Source organism: Bubalus kerabau, chromosome 17 (assembly GCF_029407905.1).
Source record: "Bubalus kerabau isolate K-KA32 ecotype Philippines breed swamp buffalo chromosome 17, PCC_UOA_SB_1v2, whole genome shotgun sequence".
Lineage (NCBI taxonomy): Eukaryota > Metazoa > Chordata > Mammalia > Artiodactyla > Bovidae > Bubalus > Bubalus kerabau.
The window spans coordinates 16,951,698-16,968,374 of record NC_073640.1 but is presented as its reverse complement, the minus strand read 5'-3'; the positions used below and the strand labels follow the sequence as shown (position 1 = coordinate 16,968,374).

At 50.7% G+C, this 16,677-nt stretch overlaps 1 protein-coding gene across 4 annotated transcripts in view; it reads right to left on the bottom strand.

Moving 5' to 3' along the window:
* ZC3H18 (zinc finger CCCH-type containing 18) overlaps positions 1-4,643 on the bottom strand; it is a 42,583-nt gene extending 37,940 nt beyond the window's left edge. The window contains exon 1 of one of the 4 annotated variants that reach the window (XM_055552021.1): positions 4,459-4,643. The gene's annotated coding sequence lies outside the window, so the exon portion shown is untranslated. The remainder of the gene's footprint in view (positions 1-4,458) is intronic. The other 3 variants (XM_055552022.1, XM_055552023.1, XM_055552024.1) reach the window with 3 other exon arrangements.
* Positions 4,644-16,677: the final 12,034 nt, after the last annotated feature.

Genomic DNA, 16,677 nt, shown 5'->3' with positions numbered 1-16,677 from the left:
ATTTTCCTTGGTGTACAACGTCCTATGCCTACCCTGGCATAGCTTTTACTACACCGTGCGTAAGAAACCTCTCCATAGAGAGGCAGGGACTCACTCCCCAGTTGCTCAGGCTGGCCCCCGGGACCCTGAGGCAGGCAGTCACATACAACTGGTCACTAAGCCTCAAATTCCGATTGTCACATCGTACAGTCTAACGGTAACCTCGGGAACCAAGTTGAGTGAACTCCGGGAGTTGGTGATGGACAGGGAGGCCTGGCATGCTGCAATTCATGGGGTCGCAGAGTCAGACACGACTGAACGACCGAACTGAACTGAACCAAAATTAAATGTCCTCTTAAACTAGCTTAAAACCCACATAACTGCTACTTGAGCCTTGCCGCATACTATCCTGTTCACTCCTGGCACTAAGGCTGCTTGCGAGTAACATGATAACAGACCATTCCTGGGGCCCAGGTGCCAAATGGTTCGATTGTCATGATTAGGTCCAACCAAATTGCTCTGTGCATTTTGGCAAACTTGGATTTAAATCCTAGGGTAAGAAATGGAAGAAAAAGAGCCCCTAGCTTCAAATATACAAACTCAAGCAAGTGGACCGTGTCTTTCCGGGACATGGGGATCAGTGTGGGCTTCTGAGTCAGAACCCGAATCCCTGCTCCACTGCCTCCCAGCCTTAGGGTCCTGGACGAATTACGTAAACTTGCCAGACTCTAGTTTCTTTATCTGAAATATGGGGAAACAGCATCCACTCTAGAAGTCACTGCAGCAGTGAGATGAGACAAAGCTGATGGCTTCCAACACCCGTGTCCAACACTCCCCATGAGACTGCCCAAGGGCCAGTCACCCAACACATATCACAGAACGGATTCAGCACGATCACGTCTTCACAACAACTCTGCGGCAAAATCAACAGCCACCCTACCTGCGGTGAGACTACTACTCTGCCAGGCACTGGACCTAGTCCCTCACGTCGACCTTTCAGACAAACAATGTTACCCCTCACAGAGAAAGAAACCGAGGTCACCTGGCCACTGAGTGCAGTCCAAGCTGCAGTCTCTACTCTGCTGCTCAGTCCTGGAGCTGGCCCGATGCAGAACAAGAGCTCCTGCTACCTGCCCTGGGACTAACTGCCACACATCACCATTGTTCTACAGGAAAACGGGACCTGAGCGCTAAATGACTCTACAAATTCTGTTCTGGAATATAGCCCTCACATCGACCGGGGACTTCCACTGACCCAGGAGATTTGTCTGCTGTTCTCTTCTCCCTTCTCAAGTTTTGTGCTGATCCATCTAGCTTCCTGTCCGAGCCCTTCTAGAACCCAAAAGACAGCTATTTACAGAGATGGAAAAGTTACTATATGGTCCATACAGACTATTAGGTAAAAAATAGTGATGATCATACGGAAATCGAACCTGTGACACCACTTATTTTAAATGTGTCTCAAGTTTGAAACTTAGGCACTTAAATCTAAAGGTAAACTTAACAAAAAAAATCCCCCAAAGGTGCACACTTGTATACCAACACCACAGGAAACGCTGCCTCAAACTAAAATCCCAAGGCTGCTGGATGGTGTGTGGAAAGAAGTCCTCGCAGAGCCTGAATGAGCCCCCCAGTTTGTATTATGGAAATCACTTCACCCTCTTCCCCAAGCACAGAGCTATCTTCCCTCCTCTCAAGGGCTGTTTTTAGCAAAAGGCCCTTTGTGCACCTGCTTCAATCCAGGTGGACAAGGGCTGTCAGCCTTCCACTGGCGGAGGCGAGGGCGGGGGGGAGGGCACGGATGGCTTTAAGAATCTGAGGAAGGGGATGGCTCCTCTCCCTAGAAAAACCTAGACATAAGCAATTTATCTCCCATTTCTGGGAGTTCAAAACCTCCCTAGACTGAGAACTACTGCCCTGAGTATGTTGTGCAGTATTCTATCAGGTACCCACACTCACCACGCTATACTGCCATTATCCGTTTGCAAAGTCTGTTGGGAGACATCCCCCCATGAAGGGCGTGAGTGGAAGGACTCAGACTCTCCTGGGTCCTCTGAACTCAGCAAATGGCTACCACACAACTTACTGTCTGAACCTGGGGGCACTGCTGACAACCACCACAGGCACGAGTCACAGCCTTCCTAGGCACACCAGGACATAGTCACCCGCAGGCGGCCCTGACACTCTCCTGGGGAAAGGAGACCCACTTTTTCTCTCCCTGTGGAATCTCCTGGGATTTTACAATCTGAGGCTACATCCAGGCGAACAGCTTGCAGAGGAAAACATACCAAAGAACTGACTTGCTTATCAGAAGCACCCTGAGTGACACCTTGTTGGGCAGGAGGGAAGTCCTGCTGGGGGTCAGAATGCAGTTTGTGTTCCAGGCCAACTCTGGGAGAGTTAACTGGTTCTCTGGGCATCAGTGTCCTATTCCAAGATTAATTCAATTTGGCAATTATCTGAGTAAGTGCTATGTGTCAGGAGCCAGGAAAACATGTGGTCTACTGAGTGTACATAGTGAAACACAGGGTCCTCTGGGCACGTCTTCACAACTCCCAGGCTCACAACTCTTACTTAGCGTGTTCTTCTCACACAATCACCCTATCGTTGGGCATTCTTGGCAAAATTTATAACTTTTTAGGCCTTTGATCCACGAGATAGTGAAACTGCTTGGAAAAGAGAATAACAGTGTCCATCACTGTGTCTCCACAGCGTAGTACACTGGCAGACGGAGACTGATAGATGCTTGTCGAATAAATCACAAAGTCTCCTTGGGTTGTAAATTACCTGTTGCATGCCAGAAACAAACTTGAAATAAGTGTCTACTTTTTAGAAGACTCTTCTGGAACGGAGACACAGAGTGGTGCTGCCTCATTTTCCAGCGGTCATTCTGGAAGGCTGCACCCTGACTCCAAGGGCACTGCTAAAGTACAGAACATTTGGGAACTTTTCTTTCCCAGAGAACTTTAGAACATGCAGAACAATCCCCAGGCACTCTCAGTGGCGGCAAATCTTCCCTCTCTCAAGGTGGGTCAGCAGGAAGCCATTCAAAGCCTGGTCTGGTTAAGTGAGGTGAGTTCCCAAGCTAGGTAAGATGATTTTGCGTCAAACATGTGGTGTGACTGTTGAACAAGACTGATTTTTCTCCTATGGCTTGCATATTTACTACCAAAACAGGACTTCTAAAGAGATTCTGGCAAAAGAGTACCAATGAAATACAAGTCTAACTTTCCAGGACAACAATTTTTAATAGAGCTGTCCCTATCTGAATGCCCAAGTTCTGGTACATCTGGTTAAAATTCATGTTCATAACTTCATGAATTTACAACATCCAAAGGAAGGATGTCAAGACTGGTGATAGACATCATCCCCAAACAGACTAAGCTTGAATCAAATGACTTCTCAGGGAGGAAGCACTCACCTTGAGATGATCTGTGAAAAAGGAAAACACCTCCTTTGCTCTCTGGAATGGTTTCACAAAGCTATCTTACCCACCAAAAACTGGAGAGAAATTCTAGCCTCCAGGACACTTGTGACTGGTTTCCAGAGCTGGGTGGGTTCCACACTTGTCCTCAGACTGTAACACCATCAGGCAACGATGCCCCTGCCTGGGAAGCGGGAATTGGCCTGGGTCCAGCTTCACCCTGAGAATCCCAACCTCTGCTCTGGGACAGGACCACTCCACAGGCAACACGAAGGAGAAAGGATGAAAGCCACTGCTATGCCCCCAAACGCACTCTTCTTCCATTCTCCCCAAATGGATCTAAAGACTGACCTGCTCTCACAGATGTAGAGCTGAACTCATATAAGATGATCAACCACTCTATCCGGCAAACTCAGCTGTCATCAAGTATTCAGGAAAACTTAAGTTTTAGCAGGAGTAAAACTGGAAGTTTTTAAGTCAGGTTCTCCCAGCAATGACCCGGCATCTAATGGGTTTTTAACCAAAGGGGCACAGGGAAGTTTATTCCAAAGAGTGGCGTGCATCTTGAGGCACAGTCAATAGATCCAACCTGTGCGCCTGGGAAGTCGAGGGAGCAAGTTCCAGGAGTATCCAGAGAGCTCAACGCTCCCGAACAGCCCATCCTCAGTCCGGAGGGCGAACTTGCGTGCCTCTTTCCGCACCCCCATCTTTGTGGGCGGAAAGCAGTGCCACGCGAATGTCCCGGAAGAGAAATGACAGCTTCGGGAGACCAACCCCACGACGGAGTGCGGAGGCAGCCGCCAGGCGCTCGAGCTTAGGGGGATTCAGGACCCCCGGCCAGCTCGCCCGGACCGAACCTGGATCGTGCCTAGCTCAGCGTCCTCTTCCCGGGGCCCGAGAGTCACGCTTCGGCCAGGGGCAGCCTGGAGTGCTCCCCGGAGGCAGAGGCGGCGAGGCTCCGGGCCTCGGCTCAGTACCTCCGCCACACTCCTTGCCCGGCCGCCTCGGCCTCCTTCTCCCGCCGGCCAGGCCTCCCAGCCACCACCACCACTTACCTCAGCTCGAGGGCAGAGAGGGGGCCACGGCTTCGCAGGGGTCGGGACGGCGCGGAGAAGGCGTCTCTCGGCCCTTCCGCTGCTCACAGGCTCCGGCTTCAGGCGCGACGAGGGCGGAACAAACGGGCTCCACTAGCCGCGGGGGCCGGCCATTGTGCGACGTCATCAGGCCGCGACGGTTATCTGCGGGCCGGCGGGCTTCCCTCGCTCGCCACGCCCCCCACCTGCTTCCTTCCGGCCTCCGCGCCCCCGCCCCCGCGCGGCCCCGCCCCCTCAGGGCGCGCCCGCCCGAACCAGTCACGGCGCAGGCGCGGCCGGGGCCCCGCCCCTGGGGCAGGTCTCAGAGCGCGCGCACCGCCCGTCGAGGTGCAAGGAAAGGTGTCCACGGCGCGTAGTCACGTGAAGTGCTGGCGCAGGTTCCCCCCGAGCGGTCTGCTGTTCCCGCTGGACCCGACCAGGCATAGGTGGGTCCTGCGACGTCCCGGCTCAGAGCTTACCTTCTCCAGTCCTGCTGAAGAGCCCCCAGCATAAAGTTAATCCTTTTCGGGAAATGAGTTTAAATAGCAAAACTTAGACTTTTAAAATTGCTTACTAGGGACTACATATCTCCTTCTGTGTTAAATATCAGTTCAACACAAAATTAATCGTTTTCGAAAAACTGAGTTTAAATGTCAAAGTTTAAACATTTTAGAAACTTTCTGTGGTACTAAATAGCTCTTGCTTTATCAAATATAATCAGTACAACACAAAATTTAATCATTTTTTTGATACTGAGTTTGGAGAAGAAAATTGTAACCCCCTCCAGTATTCTTGCCTGGAGAATCCCATGGAAGGAGAAGCCTGATAGGCTACAGTCCACGAGGTCGCAAAGAGTCGGACACGACTGAGAGACCTCACTTCAGTTTAAATGTCAAAGCTTTAAAGTTTTAAACTAATCCCCATGCTGTTAAAAAGTACAACAGGTCGAAGATCTAATCACTTATCAAGCCTTAATACCTAATCTAACTGATGTTGCAGCCTGTCCCTAGAGTAGAAATTTAAACCCATCAGTCTGCAACCCAACAGTCTGATCAGCACTAGGGAGGTGCCCGGTGTAAGACCTGTCCCCTCCCTAAGGTAAGGCACCCTTGTTGGAGCAACCTATCCTCTTAGCTTCCTTTTTCCACCCTCTGTGCCCATAAAGACCCAGTTCCCCTCAGTCAGTCTCTCCCATCAGGAAGCTTCCATAAGCCTCTTATCCTTATCCCTCAGAGGGCAAACAGAATGAAAACCACAATCACAGAAAACTAATAAAACTGATCAAATGGACCACAGCCTTGTCTAACACAATGAAGCTATGAGCCATGCTGTGTAGGGCCACCCAAGATGGACAGGTCATGGTGGAGAGCTCTGACAAAATGTGGTCCACTGGAGAAGGCAATGGCAAGCAACTTCAGAGTTCTTGCCTTGAGAACCCCATGAACGGTATGAAAAGGCAAAAAGATACGACGCTGAAAGATGAACTTCCCAGGTCCGTAGGTGCCCAATATGCTACTGGAGATCAGTGGCGAAATAACTTCAGAGAGAATGAAGAGATGGAGCCAAAGCAAAAACAACACACATTTGTGGATGTGACTGGTGATGGAAGTAAAGTCTAATGCCATAAAGAACAACATTACATAGGAACCTAGAACGTTAGGTCCATGAATCAAGGTAAACTGGAAGTGGTCAAACAGCAGATGGCAAGAGTGAACATCAACCTTTTAGGAATCAGTGAACTAAAATGGACAGAAATGGGTAAATTTAATTCAGATGACCATTGTATCTACTAATGTGGGCAAGAATCCATTAGAAGAAATGGAGTAGCCCTAATAGTCAACAAGAGAGTCCAAAATGCAGTACTTGGGTGCGATCTCAAAAACAACAGAAAGAACTCTGTTCGTTTCCAAGGCAAACCATTCAGTATCACAGTAATCCAAGTCCGTGCCCCAACCAGTAATGCTGAGAAGCTGAAGCTGAACGGTTCTATGAAGACCTACAAGATCTTTTAGAACTAACACCCAAAAAAGGTGTCCTTTTCATTATAAGGGACTGGAATGCAAAGTAGGAAGTCAAGAGCTACTTGGAGTAACAGGCAAATTTGGCCTATGAGTACAAAACGAAGTGGGGCAAAGGCTAACAGAGTTTTGCCAGGAGAATGTACTGGTCATAGCAAACACCCTCTTCCAACAACACAAGAGGCAACTCTACACATGGACATCACCAGACGATCAATACCAAAATCAGATTGATTATATTCTTTGCAGCCAAAGATGGAGAAGCTCTATACAGTCAGCAAAAACAAGACTGAGAGCTGACTCTGGCTCAGATCATGAACTCCTTTTGGCCAAATTCAGACTTGAAGAAAGTAGTGAAAACCACTAGACCATTCATGTAAGACCTAAATCAAATCCCTTACAATTATACAGTGGAAGTGACAAATAGATTCGAGAGATTAGATCTGATAGTGTGCCTGAAGAACTATGGACAGAGCTTCATGACATTGTACAGGAAGCAGTGATCAAGACCATCCCCAAGAAAAAGAAATGAAGAAAGGCAAAATGGTTGTCTGCAGAGGCCTTATGAATAGCTGAGAAAAGAAGAGAAGTGAAAGGCAAAGGAGAAAAGGAACGATACACCCATTTGAATGCAGAGTTCCAAAGAATAGCAAGGAGAGATAAGAAAGCCTTCCTCGGCGATCAATGCAAAAAAAATAGAGGAAAACAACAGAATGGGAAAGACTAGAGATCTCTTCAAGAAAATTAGAGATACCAAGGGAACATTTCTTGCAAAGATGGGCACAATAAAGGACAGAAATGGTGTGGACCTAACAGAAGAGATTAAGAAGAGGTGGGAAGAATACGCAAAAGAACTATACAAAAAAGATCTTCAGGACCCAGATAATTACAATGATGTGATCACTCACCTAGCGCCAGACAACCTGGAATGCAAAGTCAAGTGGGCTTTTGGAAGCATCGATAGGAACAAAGCTAGTGGAGGTGATGGAATTCCAGCTGAGCTATTTAAAATCCTAAAAGATGATGCTGTTAAAGTGCTTCACTCAATATGCCAGTAAATTTGGAAAACTCAGCAGTAGCCACAGGACTGGAAAAGGTCAGTTTTCATTCTAATCCCAAAGAAAGGCAATGCCAAAGAATGCTCAAAGTGAGTGAAGTCACTCAGTCATGTCTGACTCTTTGCGACCCCATGGACTGTAGCCTACCAGGCTCTTCCATCCATGGAATTTTCCAGGGAAGAGTACTGGAGTGGGTTGCCATTTCCTTCTCCAGGGGAATCTTCCTGACCCAGGGATTGAACCCAGGTCCCCTGCATTGCAGGCAGATGCTTTACTGTCTGAGCCACCAGGGAAGTTCCTCTAAGAATGCTCAAACTACCGCACAATTGCACTTATCTCACACACTAGCGAAGTAATGCTCAAAATTTTCCAAGCCAGGCTTCAACAGTACACGAACCGTGAACTTCCAGATGTTCAAGCTGGATTTAGAAAAACCGGAGGAACCAGAGATCAAATTGCCAACACCCATTGGATCATAGAAAAAGCAAGAGAGTTCAGAAAAACATCTACTTCTGCTTTACTGACTATGCGAAAGCCTTTGATGGTGTGCATCACAACAAACTGGAAAATTCTTAAAAGAGATGGGAATACCAGACCACCTTACCCGCCTCCTGAGAAATCTGTATATGGGTCAAGAAGCAACAGTTAAAACTGGACATGGAACAACAGACTGGTTCCAAATTGGGAAAGGAGTATGTCAAGGCTGTATATTGTCACCCTGCTTATTTAACTTATATGCAGAATACATCATGCGAAATGCCAGGCTGGATGAAGCACAAGCTGGAATCAAGATTTCTGGGAGAAATATCAATAACCTCAGATATGCAGATGATACCACCCTTATGGCAGAAACAGTAGAAGAACTAAAGAGCCTCTTGATGAAAGTGAAAGAGGTTAAAACTCAACATTCAGTAAGCTAAGATACTGGCATCTAGTCCCATCACTTCATGGCAAACAGATGGGGAAACAATGAAAACAGTGAGAGTCTTTATTGTGGGGGGCTCCAAAATTACTGCAGATGGTGACTGCAGTCATGAAATTAAAAGATGCTTGCTCCTTGGAAGAAAAGCTGTGACCAATATAGACAGTATATTAAAAAGAAGAGACATTACTTTGCCAACAAAGGTCCATCTAGTCAAAGCTATGGTTTTTCCAGTAGTCATGTATGGATGTGAGAGTTGGACTATAAAGAAAGCTGAGCACCAAAGAATTGATGCTTTTGAACTGTGGTGTTGGAGAAGACTCTTGAGAGTCCCTTGGACCACAAGGAGATCCAACCAGTCCATCCTAAAGGAGATCAGTCCTAGGTGTTCATTGGTAGTTCTGATGTTGAAGCTGAAACTCCAATACTTTGGCCATCTAATATGAAGAGCTGACTCATTGGAAAAGACGCCGATGCTGGGAAAGATTGAAGGCAGGAGGAGGAGGGGATGATAGAGGATGAGATGGTTGGTTGGCATCACTGACTTAATGGGCATGAGTTTGAGCAAGTTCTGGGAGTTGGTGATGAACAGAGAAGCCTGGCATGCTATAGTCCATGGGGTCAAAAAGAGTCAGACACAACTGAGTGACTGAACTGAACTGAACTGTGCCCATAAAAATCTCCATTTTGTACAGCTTCTAGAAGCCTTTCTGCTTGCTAAATGGGATGCTGCCTGATTCATAAATTGTTGAATAAAGCTAATTAGATCTTCAAATTTACTCAGTTGGATTTTTTAAACACTGATTTCTTTTTAAAAAATTAACTCAAGAAACAAAAAAATAGTAATCAGCTCAACACAAAAGTTAATAATTTTTTAGATACTGCATTTAAATATCAGAGCTTAAAATTTTATACCATTTCCATGGGAATCAACAACTCCGCATCTTAGTAAATGCAATCAGCTTAAAATGATGTTGCCTTTCCTTGATCAGAGGGACATTATGAGGCATTTGGAGCATTTTTACCAACTGACTTCACAGTCCCCTGGGCGGAGCCCCACCAAGCTTTCTGCAGAGCTTCAGACTCTCCCTGTTAGAATAGGAACCTGCACTTAGAAGGACTCTGGGCTTAGTCAAATGCTCTGCTGTCCTCGCCTTAAAATACTGTATCATTTTTGAAGAAAATCAAATCATTTTCACTTTGCAATGGGCCCTGCATGAATAAATAAGGGTAGGAAGAAACTGAGGTCATCAACATAGAGCTACCATACAACCTATGATGTCAATCCCAAAGAAATGAAACACAAAAACCTATTCACGAATCTTCCAGCAGTGTTATTCACAACAGTTCCAGAGTGGAAACAGCCTAGGTGTTCATCAACTGATGATGGGCCGAGAAATGTGGTCCAGGGAATTCCCTGCAGTCTGGTGGTTAGAACTCAGGGCTCTCACTGCTAAGAGCCTGGGTTCAATCCCTGGTCAGGTAACTAAGATCCCACAAGCCATGCAGTGTGGCCAAAAAAACAAAACCAAAAACAAAATGGCTATCCATACGGTAGAATACTACTCAGCAGTATAAAAGGGTGAAGTCTGTCTAAGAAGAGATACCACAGTCCAATGGTAAGAGGACACAAGAAAGTGGAAGGGAGCTCTTGCCAGAACCCAGATCTCAGATTTCCAGGCTCCAGAACTGTGAGAAATAGGTGCCTTGTTTAAGCCCCCCAGTTTGTGGGATCTGTTATGGTGTCCTGGGCTGACTAATACATTCCATTTACATGAACTATCCAGAAGAGGCAATCCACAGAGTCAGGAAATAGGTGAGAGGTTACCAGGGACTCAGGGAGATGGGCTGGGGAGTGATTGCTTAATGGGAACAAAGGTTCTTTCAGGGATGATAAAAATATTCGGGAGTCAGGTAGTGGTAATGGTTGTATAACTTCATGAATGTCTAAGAAATTACTGAGTTGTGCACTTTAAGAGGGTGGATTTTATGATGTATGAGTTATTCTTCAATAAAGCTATTATTTTTTTTTTTTTTAAAGAAAAGAAGGGACATAGTAGAGGAGGTGGGGGAAAACCCCAACTGGGAACCGAGAGGTAGTGGGAGAGGCTTGAAGCGGGGGACTCCTCATTGCTGAACCTCGAAGTGTCCTCCCATTTCTCCCCCCGCTCCTGTTTCCTGCTTTGTCACAGCCCCTGACTCCCAGCCTATCCCAGGCACTCAGAACCACCTTTCGAAATCTCGGGTTGGTTCCAGTCTCATCACTCCAGCTGGAGGTCTCTCCAGCAACTCCCCCTGCCCCCAGCATAACGCCCCTACACTGTACCCCCAGCCCCTACCTGCCCCACCGCCCGTGTGCTCACTTCTTTGCCCTGGACTCATCACATCTTTCTGTGCTCCTGGGTCTTTGCAGGACCACTCCTGCCACCTGGAACAGCCTTCCACCTTTCACCAGGCTCACTCCTTTCTCCAGGTCACACCTTCAATGGACCTCCTCCCAGGCCCCTGGCTGTCTTGGCAGCTGGGCCATTGAGCTCCTGGATCGCCCATAACCCCAAGTCAGGCACCATGTTACAACATCCAGAGTATGTGTGTATAGCAGGGGCGGGAGAGGGTGCATTTAGAAAGACTGAAAGTGGCCAAGGTGGGATCAGAGCCCAGGTCTCTGAGTCCAAATCCTGTGACCTTCAGGCCCCAGGTGAAGGATGCAGGCAGCGCTCTCCAGGCCTCAGCATTCCAAGTCTTCAAAGTGGGGCACTTCACACCTGCTGCTTCCCTCTCAGGATGAAGGAAGAGATGAGGTGCTAAGCATCTGTCCTTGTGTGGAGCACTGAATCACCGCCTGCCTGGTGCCCCGCATCTCACGAAACCCCTGGGAGGCAGCCCCCGCATTCTCTCCATTGTACAGTCAGGGAAATAGAAGCTGTACCATCGCAGAGCTGGGATTCGAGCCTGGGCAGCCTGATCACAAAACCCAAGTGGCCGTATCACGGTGCCCTGCTTGGGGCTGTTGGGTAAGAGAAATGTAAACTCTGTGGATTAATTATCTACTCCCAAAGAAGGTGAGGCTTTGCTCTTCCCGGCAGTTGGTTCCAGCAGGTCGCTGCCCAGGTGAGTTTGCTTCTCGGCGTCACCAGGGCTGATCTGCGCTCCCTGGAGAGGGCCTGAGCCCACCTCCCTCTCCGCAGGCTCCACCTGCAGCCTGGCTCTCCTAGGGCCATGCACTCTGGCTCTGCTCCCACCTGCCCTGCCTAGTGCCCTCCACTTGTCCCCGAGGTTTTCCCCAGGGTCGGAGCTTCCCCTCGAGCCTCCAAGGGTGTGTCCCACCTCCTCAGTTCAGCAAGCTGTGCCCAACACCAGGGTGGGCGCGGGGCTCATTCAGTCCTCTCCCTTGGCTCAGAGTTCATCCCCTTGCTGCCGCTCCTCCCGCAAGTGCCTGCCTCCAAGTGCCTCAACGCAAGCGTGTGCATCCTTAAGAGTGTATCCAGGGGCATGGGTGAGCTCCCCACGAGGGGCACTGTCTGAAAACTGCAGTTGGGAAAGTGGATCTTCTGGAAGGATCCACCGGAGGTGGAAACCAGGAGGTCTTGCCTCTTCAAGTGGCCAAACCCCTGCTGGCTTCTGTGGCTGCCTCGTGCTGTCACCAGAGAGCACCCCAGCCAGACCCCAGCATTTGGGGTCTCGGCTGGGAGGGCCTCAGACTCTCAGACACTCACAAGCTCTCCATCCCCTGTACTGGTGCATGGTCACGTGGTGAGGGGCACGGGTGTGTGCAGGCTTGTGCACATGTGCACACACCCCCCATCTTCATCCAGACCCCATTCACATCACAGCCCCACTCAGGTGGAGTGAGAGGCTGAGGAAAGGTGGGCTCACCATCAGGTGTGCTGACCTCAGTGGGGACATTGTTCCTACAGGCTCCATTCCATCCTCTGAGGCACAGACTCCACCTGGCCTCCTTCCCTCACTGGAGACATCCAGGGGCAACCCTGAAACCCACTGAGGAGTGACCCCCTATCCCTGCCAGTCTCAGGAGATTTGCAGGCCCCAGGAGGTAGGGGGAAGAGCTCTGGGACCTTCCCTGCCTGAGGCTGTGGGCTTCTGTTGTCTCTGTGGCCCCAGGGCTACCCGCACTGCAGGGCCTGGGCAGAATGAATGAATGAAAATTGAACTAAGGGATAAAGGTCAGCTCAGTTCCCACTGGCAGGCCTTCATCAAGGGCCCCAGATTTCCTCCCACGGTGACGATCCGGGCATGGCACTTCTCACCGCAACACCCTCCTTCACCTTGTGTGTGTTAGTCCCTCAGTTGTGTCCGACTCTTTGTGACCCCATGGACTGGACCCGCCAGACTCCTCTGTCCATGAAATTCTCCAGGCAAGAATACTGGAGTGGGTAGCCATTCCCTTCTCCAGAGGATCTTCCCGACCCAGGGATTGAACCAGGGTCTCCCGCCTTGCAGGCTGATTCTTCACCAACTGAGTCACCAGGGAACCTGCAAGGCCAACAGAGCTCGGGTGAACCCGCAGGCCCCACTGTGGTCCTATCCTGAAGACCAGTAGGCTGTGGTGGCCAGGCTCCGGGAAAGCCCCAGGAGCCCACCAGCCCACCTGTGGGGACTCGTGGTCCCGAGCAGCCCCTTAGTCCGTTTGGTGCCCAGTGGGTGCAGAGGACCCAGCACAGAGCTGCCTTGTAGGGACCTGGCTCCTCTGCTGGTGCCACTGCGTCAAGAGCCCAAGGCCCCAGCCAGCCTGCCCATCCTCTCTGCCAGACACCGGGTGTGTGAGTACCAGCCCTGGACAGCCCCAGACAGCCCCGGCCCCAGATTTCACCACACTCAGAAGAGCATATGACAAGGAGACTGTAGTGTCAGCCCTGTGCTGGGGTGGCTGGCCCCCCAGCACCAGAGGACCAAGGCTGTATGTAGGGCCACTGCTGCGGTGGGGGCCAGGCTCTGTGTGAGCTCACTGCCTGAGTGTGACTTTTGCCTTTTAACACCAACCGGCCTCATGTCTTTATGCAAACTTCTATCTCTGCTTCCAGCTTCTTTTGCACAAACATGATGTCACCCCCCAGGAGCACTTCCCACCCGACCCCTTCCTCACCAGGCCTGGAGCCACCCACTCCTCTCTGTCCAGATTTCAGTAGACCCCATCACTCAAGACCCAGGCATGCCTCTCAGATATTCACTGATAACCAGACAGCATGGCCACCGGCCGGCCAGAAGGGCCTCTGATGTAGGGCCACACATTTACTCTTTGGATCCTGGGCTACAGGGACGTCTAGACAGTTCCAGCAGGTGTCGGCACGGCCAGGTGGAGGGCCTTGGGTATTGACAGAGGGTAGCTGAGGGGCCATGTTAATGTGTGCCAGTCAGATACGTGGTGTTTCTTTGGGGTCTCACCAGACACTGATCCCTCCCCTGGGCCCTGGAGCACCCCAGGGTGTGCTGTTGGTGACATCCTGAGCCTGGAACCCCTCAGCTGGATGTTCACACCACTTGCTAAGCCCCTGAGTCCAAGGACTCGAGGCTGACATTTTAAGAAGTGTTGCCTTCCTCCTTCCTCCTCCACCCTACTCTGGCCTTGGGACAAAATACAGGCAGGCAGCTCTTCATCCGGGCGTTTTGTCGCTTTTTCTAACTACAGAATCACCCGCATTCATCGGTGTAGGCGCCCAGGCACCGGGTGTTCCCTTTCTCCAGGCATTTCTGGAGTCACAGCACAGGCACAGTGGTGACCATCCACCCTGTGGTTGAGGACACCGACTTTGTAGAAGGAGAGATTTGGGCTCACACCTCAGCTCTGCCTTTGATCAGCTGCTTGGCTTTGAGCAGCCGACTTGCATCTGTGAGGTTCTGCTTTCTCTTTCGGAAAACAACAAAGAAGTTGTCAGCATGAAGGGACAGTTGTGAAGGTTACACAAGATGCCTAGGGCCATGCCACATGCTTGGCACATGCCAAGCTCCTGGTGGACAGCAGCTATTAGACACGAATACATTCTTCAAACAGGAGGGAATGCTTGCCTATTTTCAGCCTGCCCTCTAACTCGATGGAAAAGTGAAAGTGTTAGTCACTCACTCGTGTCCAACTCTTTGCGACCCCATAGAGTGTAGCCCACCAGGTTCCTCTTGTCCATGGAATTCTCCAGGCAAGAATTCTGGCGTGGGTAGCCATTCCCTTCTCTAGGGGATCTTCTGGATCCAGGGATCGAACCTGGGTCTCCGGTATTGCAGGAGGATTCTTTACCATCTGAGCCACCTGGGAAGCACCATTAACTCAATGGATCATGCGCCAGTTAGTTTTTCTCTAAGGCATCAGTTTTAACAGCCAGTTTTAATAGCATCAGGTCCTCACCACTCTGGACATCTAAGTTGTCAGTGAGTTCTCTTATTGTGAACAAGAATTCCATGACCACATTATACCTGGAGAAGCCACAGAGAGTTTCTGTGCTGCTGGGGAGGGAGTTGCTGGCTGCAGGACTCCTGGGACACACAGAGGGTATGGACACAGGAAACTGCAGAATGTGGTCTGTCCACAGGCAAGCTAATGGGTGAGCACTCAGGGCAAGTGAGGTGCTCTCTACGTAGGTGCTGGGTGGCGATGCCTCTGCCTCTGTTGTCTTTCCTGTCCAAAAGAGGAGCCGGACCCCCACACCAACGGGCAGGAGGAGTGGTATAGTGAGAGGGCCCCGCGTGAGGCTGAAGGCAGATTCTAGTCCAACCAGGTGATTTCAGCACCAGCCAGGAGGACAGCAGTCGAGAGCTCTCTCGGGAGGGAATTCCCTGGGAGGGCCAGTTTGGAGGAGGGGTGGGGGGGGTGGGCTGGGGGTGGTCCCAAGGAGAGGCAGGGGAATGGTCTGTGCACCAGGCACCGTGGAGCCCTCCGTGTGGCTTCCCAGCATTCCAAGAAGCCCCAGGGGGAGCTGGGGTGCCCCCTCCGGGGCAGGGGGACATGCCATCTCTTCCACCACCCTTTCCCAAAATGCACTCATCCAGGACTCATGTACAGGAGAGTTCACAGCAGTGGCATCTGTGATCCCCCAAACTAGAAATGACACAGAAGTCCACCAACAGTCCATCCTGTGTGGACACTTTGCAGCCCAGTCCTACAGTGAAGAGTCATACAGCACAGGGGAATGGATGAGCCGGACAGTCACAGTCAGGCAGATGCCCACCTGCCAGTGTTGGTGGAATGAGCAGGACACAGTCCGCTGTGCTGGTTACAGAAAGCACCTGACGGTCACAGCAGAGGACAGCAATCAGGATGTAAGCCAGGGCGGGGGTGGGGCTGGCAGGACGATGGTATCCACACGCCCATTTTGTTCATTCGATTGTCATTTTGTATTTTGAGCATATTTGTATGAGTATATTACACTCCAAAATCAAAATGTTAAAAAAAAAAAAAGAGATTAAGACACTTGGTGTTGTTGGACTTTGTGGGAGACACAATTCAAGGGCCTGGCTCCTGGATGCTGGACCTGGTGACCAGGAATGTGCATCCTTCCCAGGCTCCTCCTGGGTTCCTGGGGTGCAGGCTGCGACTCACAGCCCATGGATGGGCCTGGGGATGAAATCTGCACTTTAAACGCCTCAGAGGAGCCAGGCCCCTGGCCATTTGGGGGCCACAGCAGGATTCCTGTTCTCTGAGCCAGCTGAGGGGCCCCTTTGGGGTCTCTTCCTGAAAGCTAGCCAACAGAAGGTGTGCCAGCCATTGGGAACACAGCGGCAGCCCCAGCCCAGCAGGAAGCATGGGGTCCCTGCTCCCTGGAGCCCCCAGGCCCAAGCCCAGTCCCACTCCTTCACCTGAAACATTCACGCCCCAACCGCAGTCCCAGTCTCCCTGCAGGCACACGCTGCAGGAGGCACTCAGCTCTGTACCCCCTCCTCTCCAGATGGAAGTGGGAGCCCTCCAGGGAGTAAAGGACTGGTCCACCCCCACCCTCCCCGGGTCTCTGCCTCATCCTGTGGGGCTCCGCCTCATCCTGTGGGGCTCCAGAGGCTCAGTGAGCTAATGGGGTCCTTCCCAGCCTGGCCAGCCTGTGCTCTGGGGGAAGCAGGGGTCCTGGGATTTCTTCTCAGGGGTCTCCCTGCTGGGGAAGCCACATCAGCTGGCTTCAGCCCTGTGAGGGGGGACTAGGGGGGATGACAGGGGGCGGGAGAAGTTGGCAGGGCCACGTGCATGTCTGTGAGCACCCAGCACATC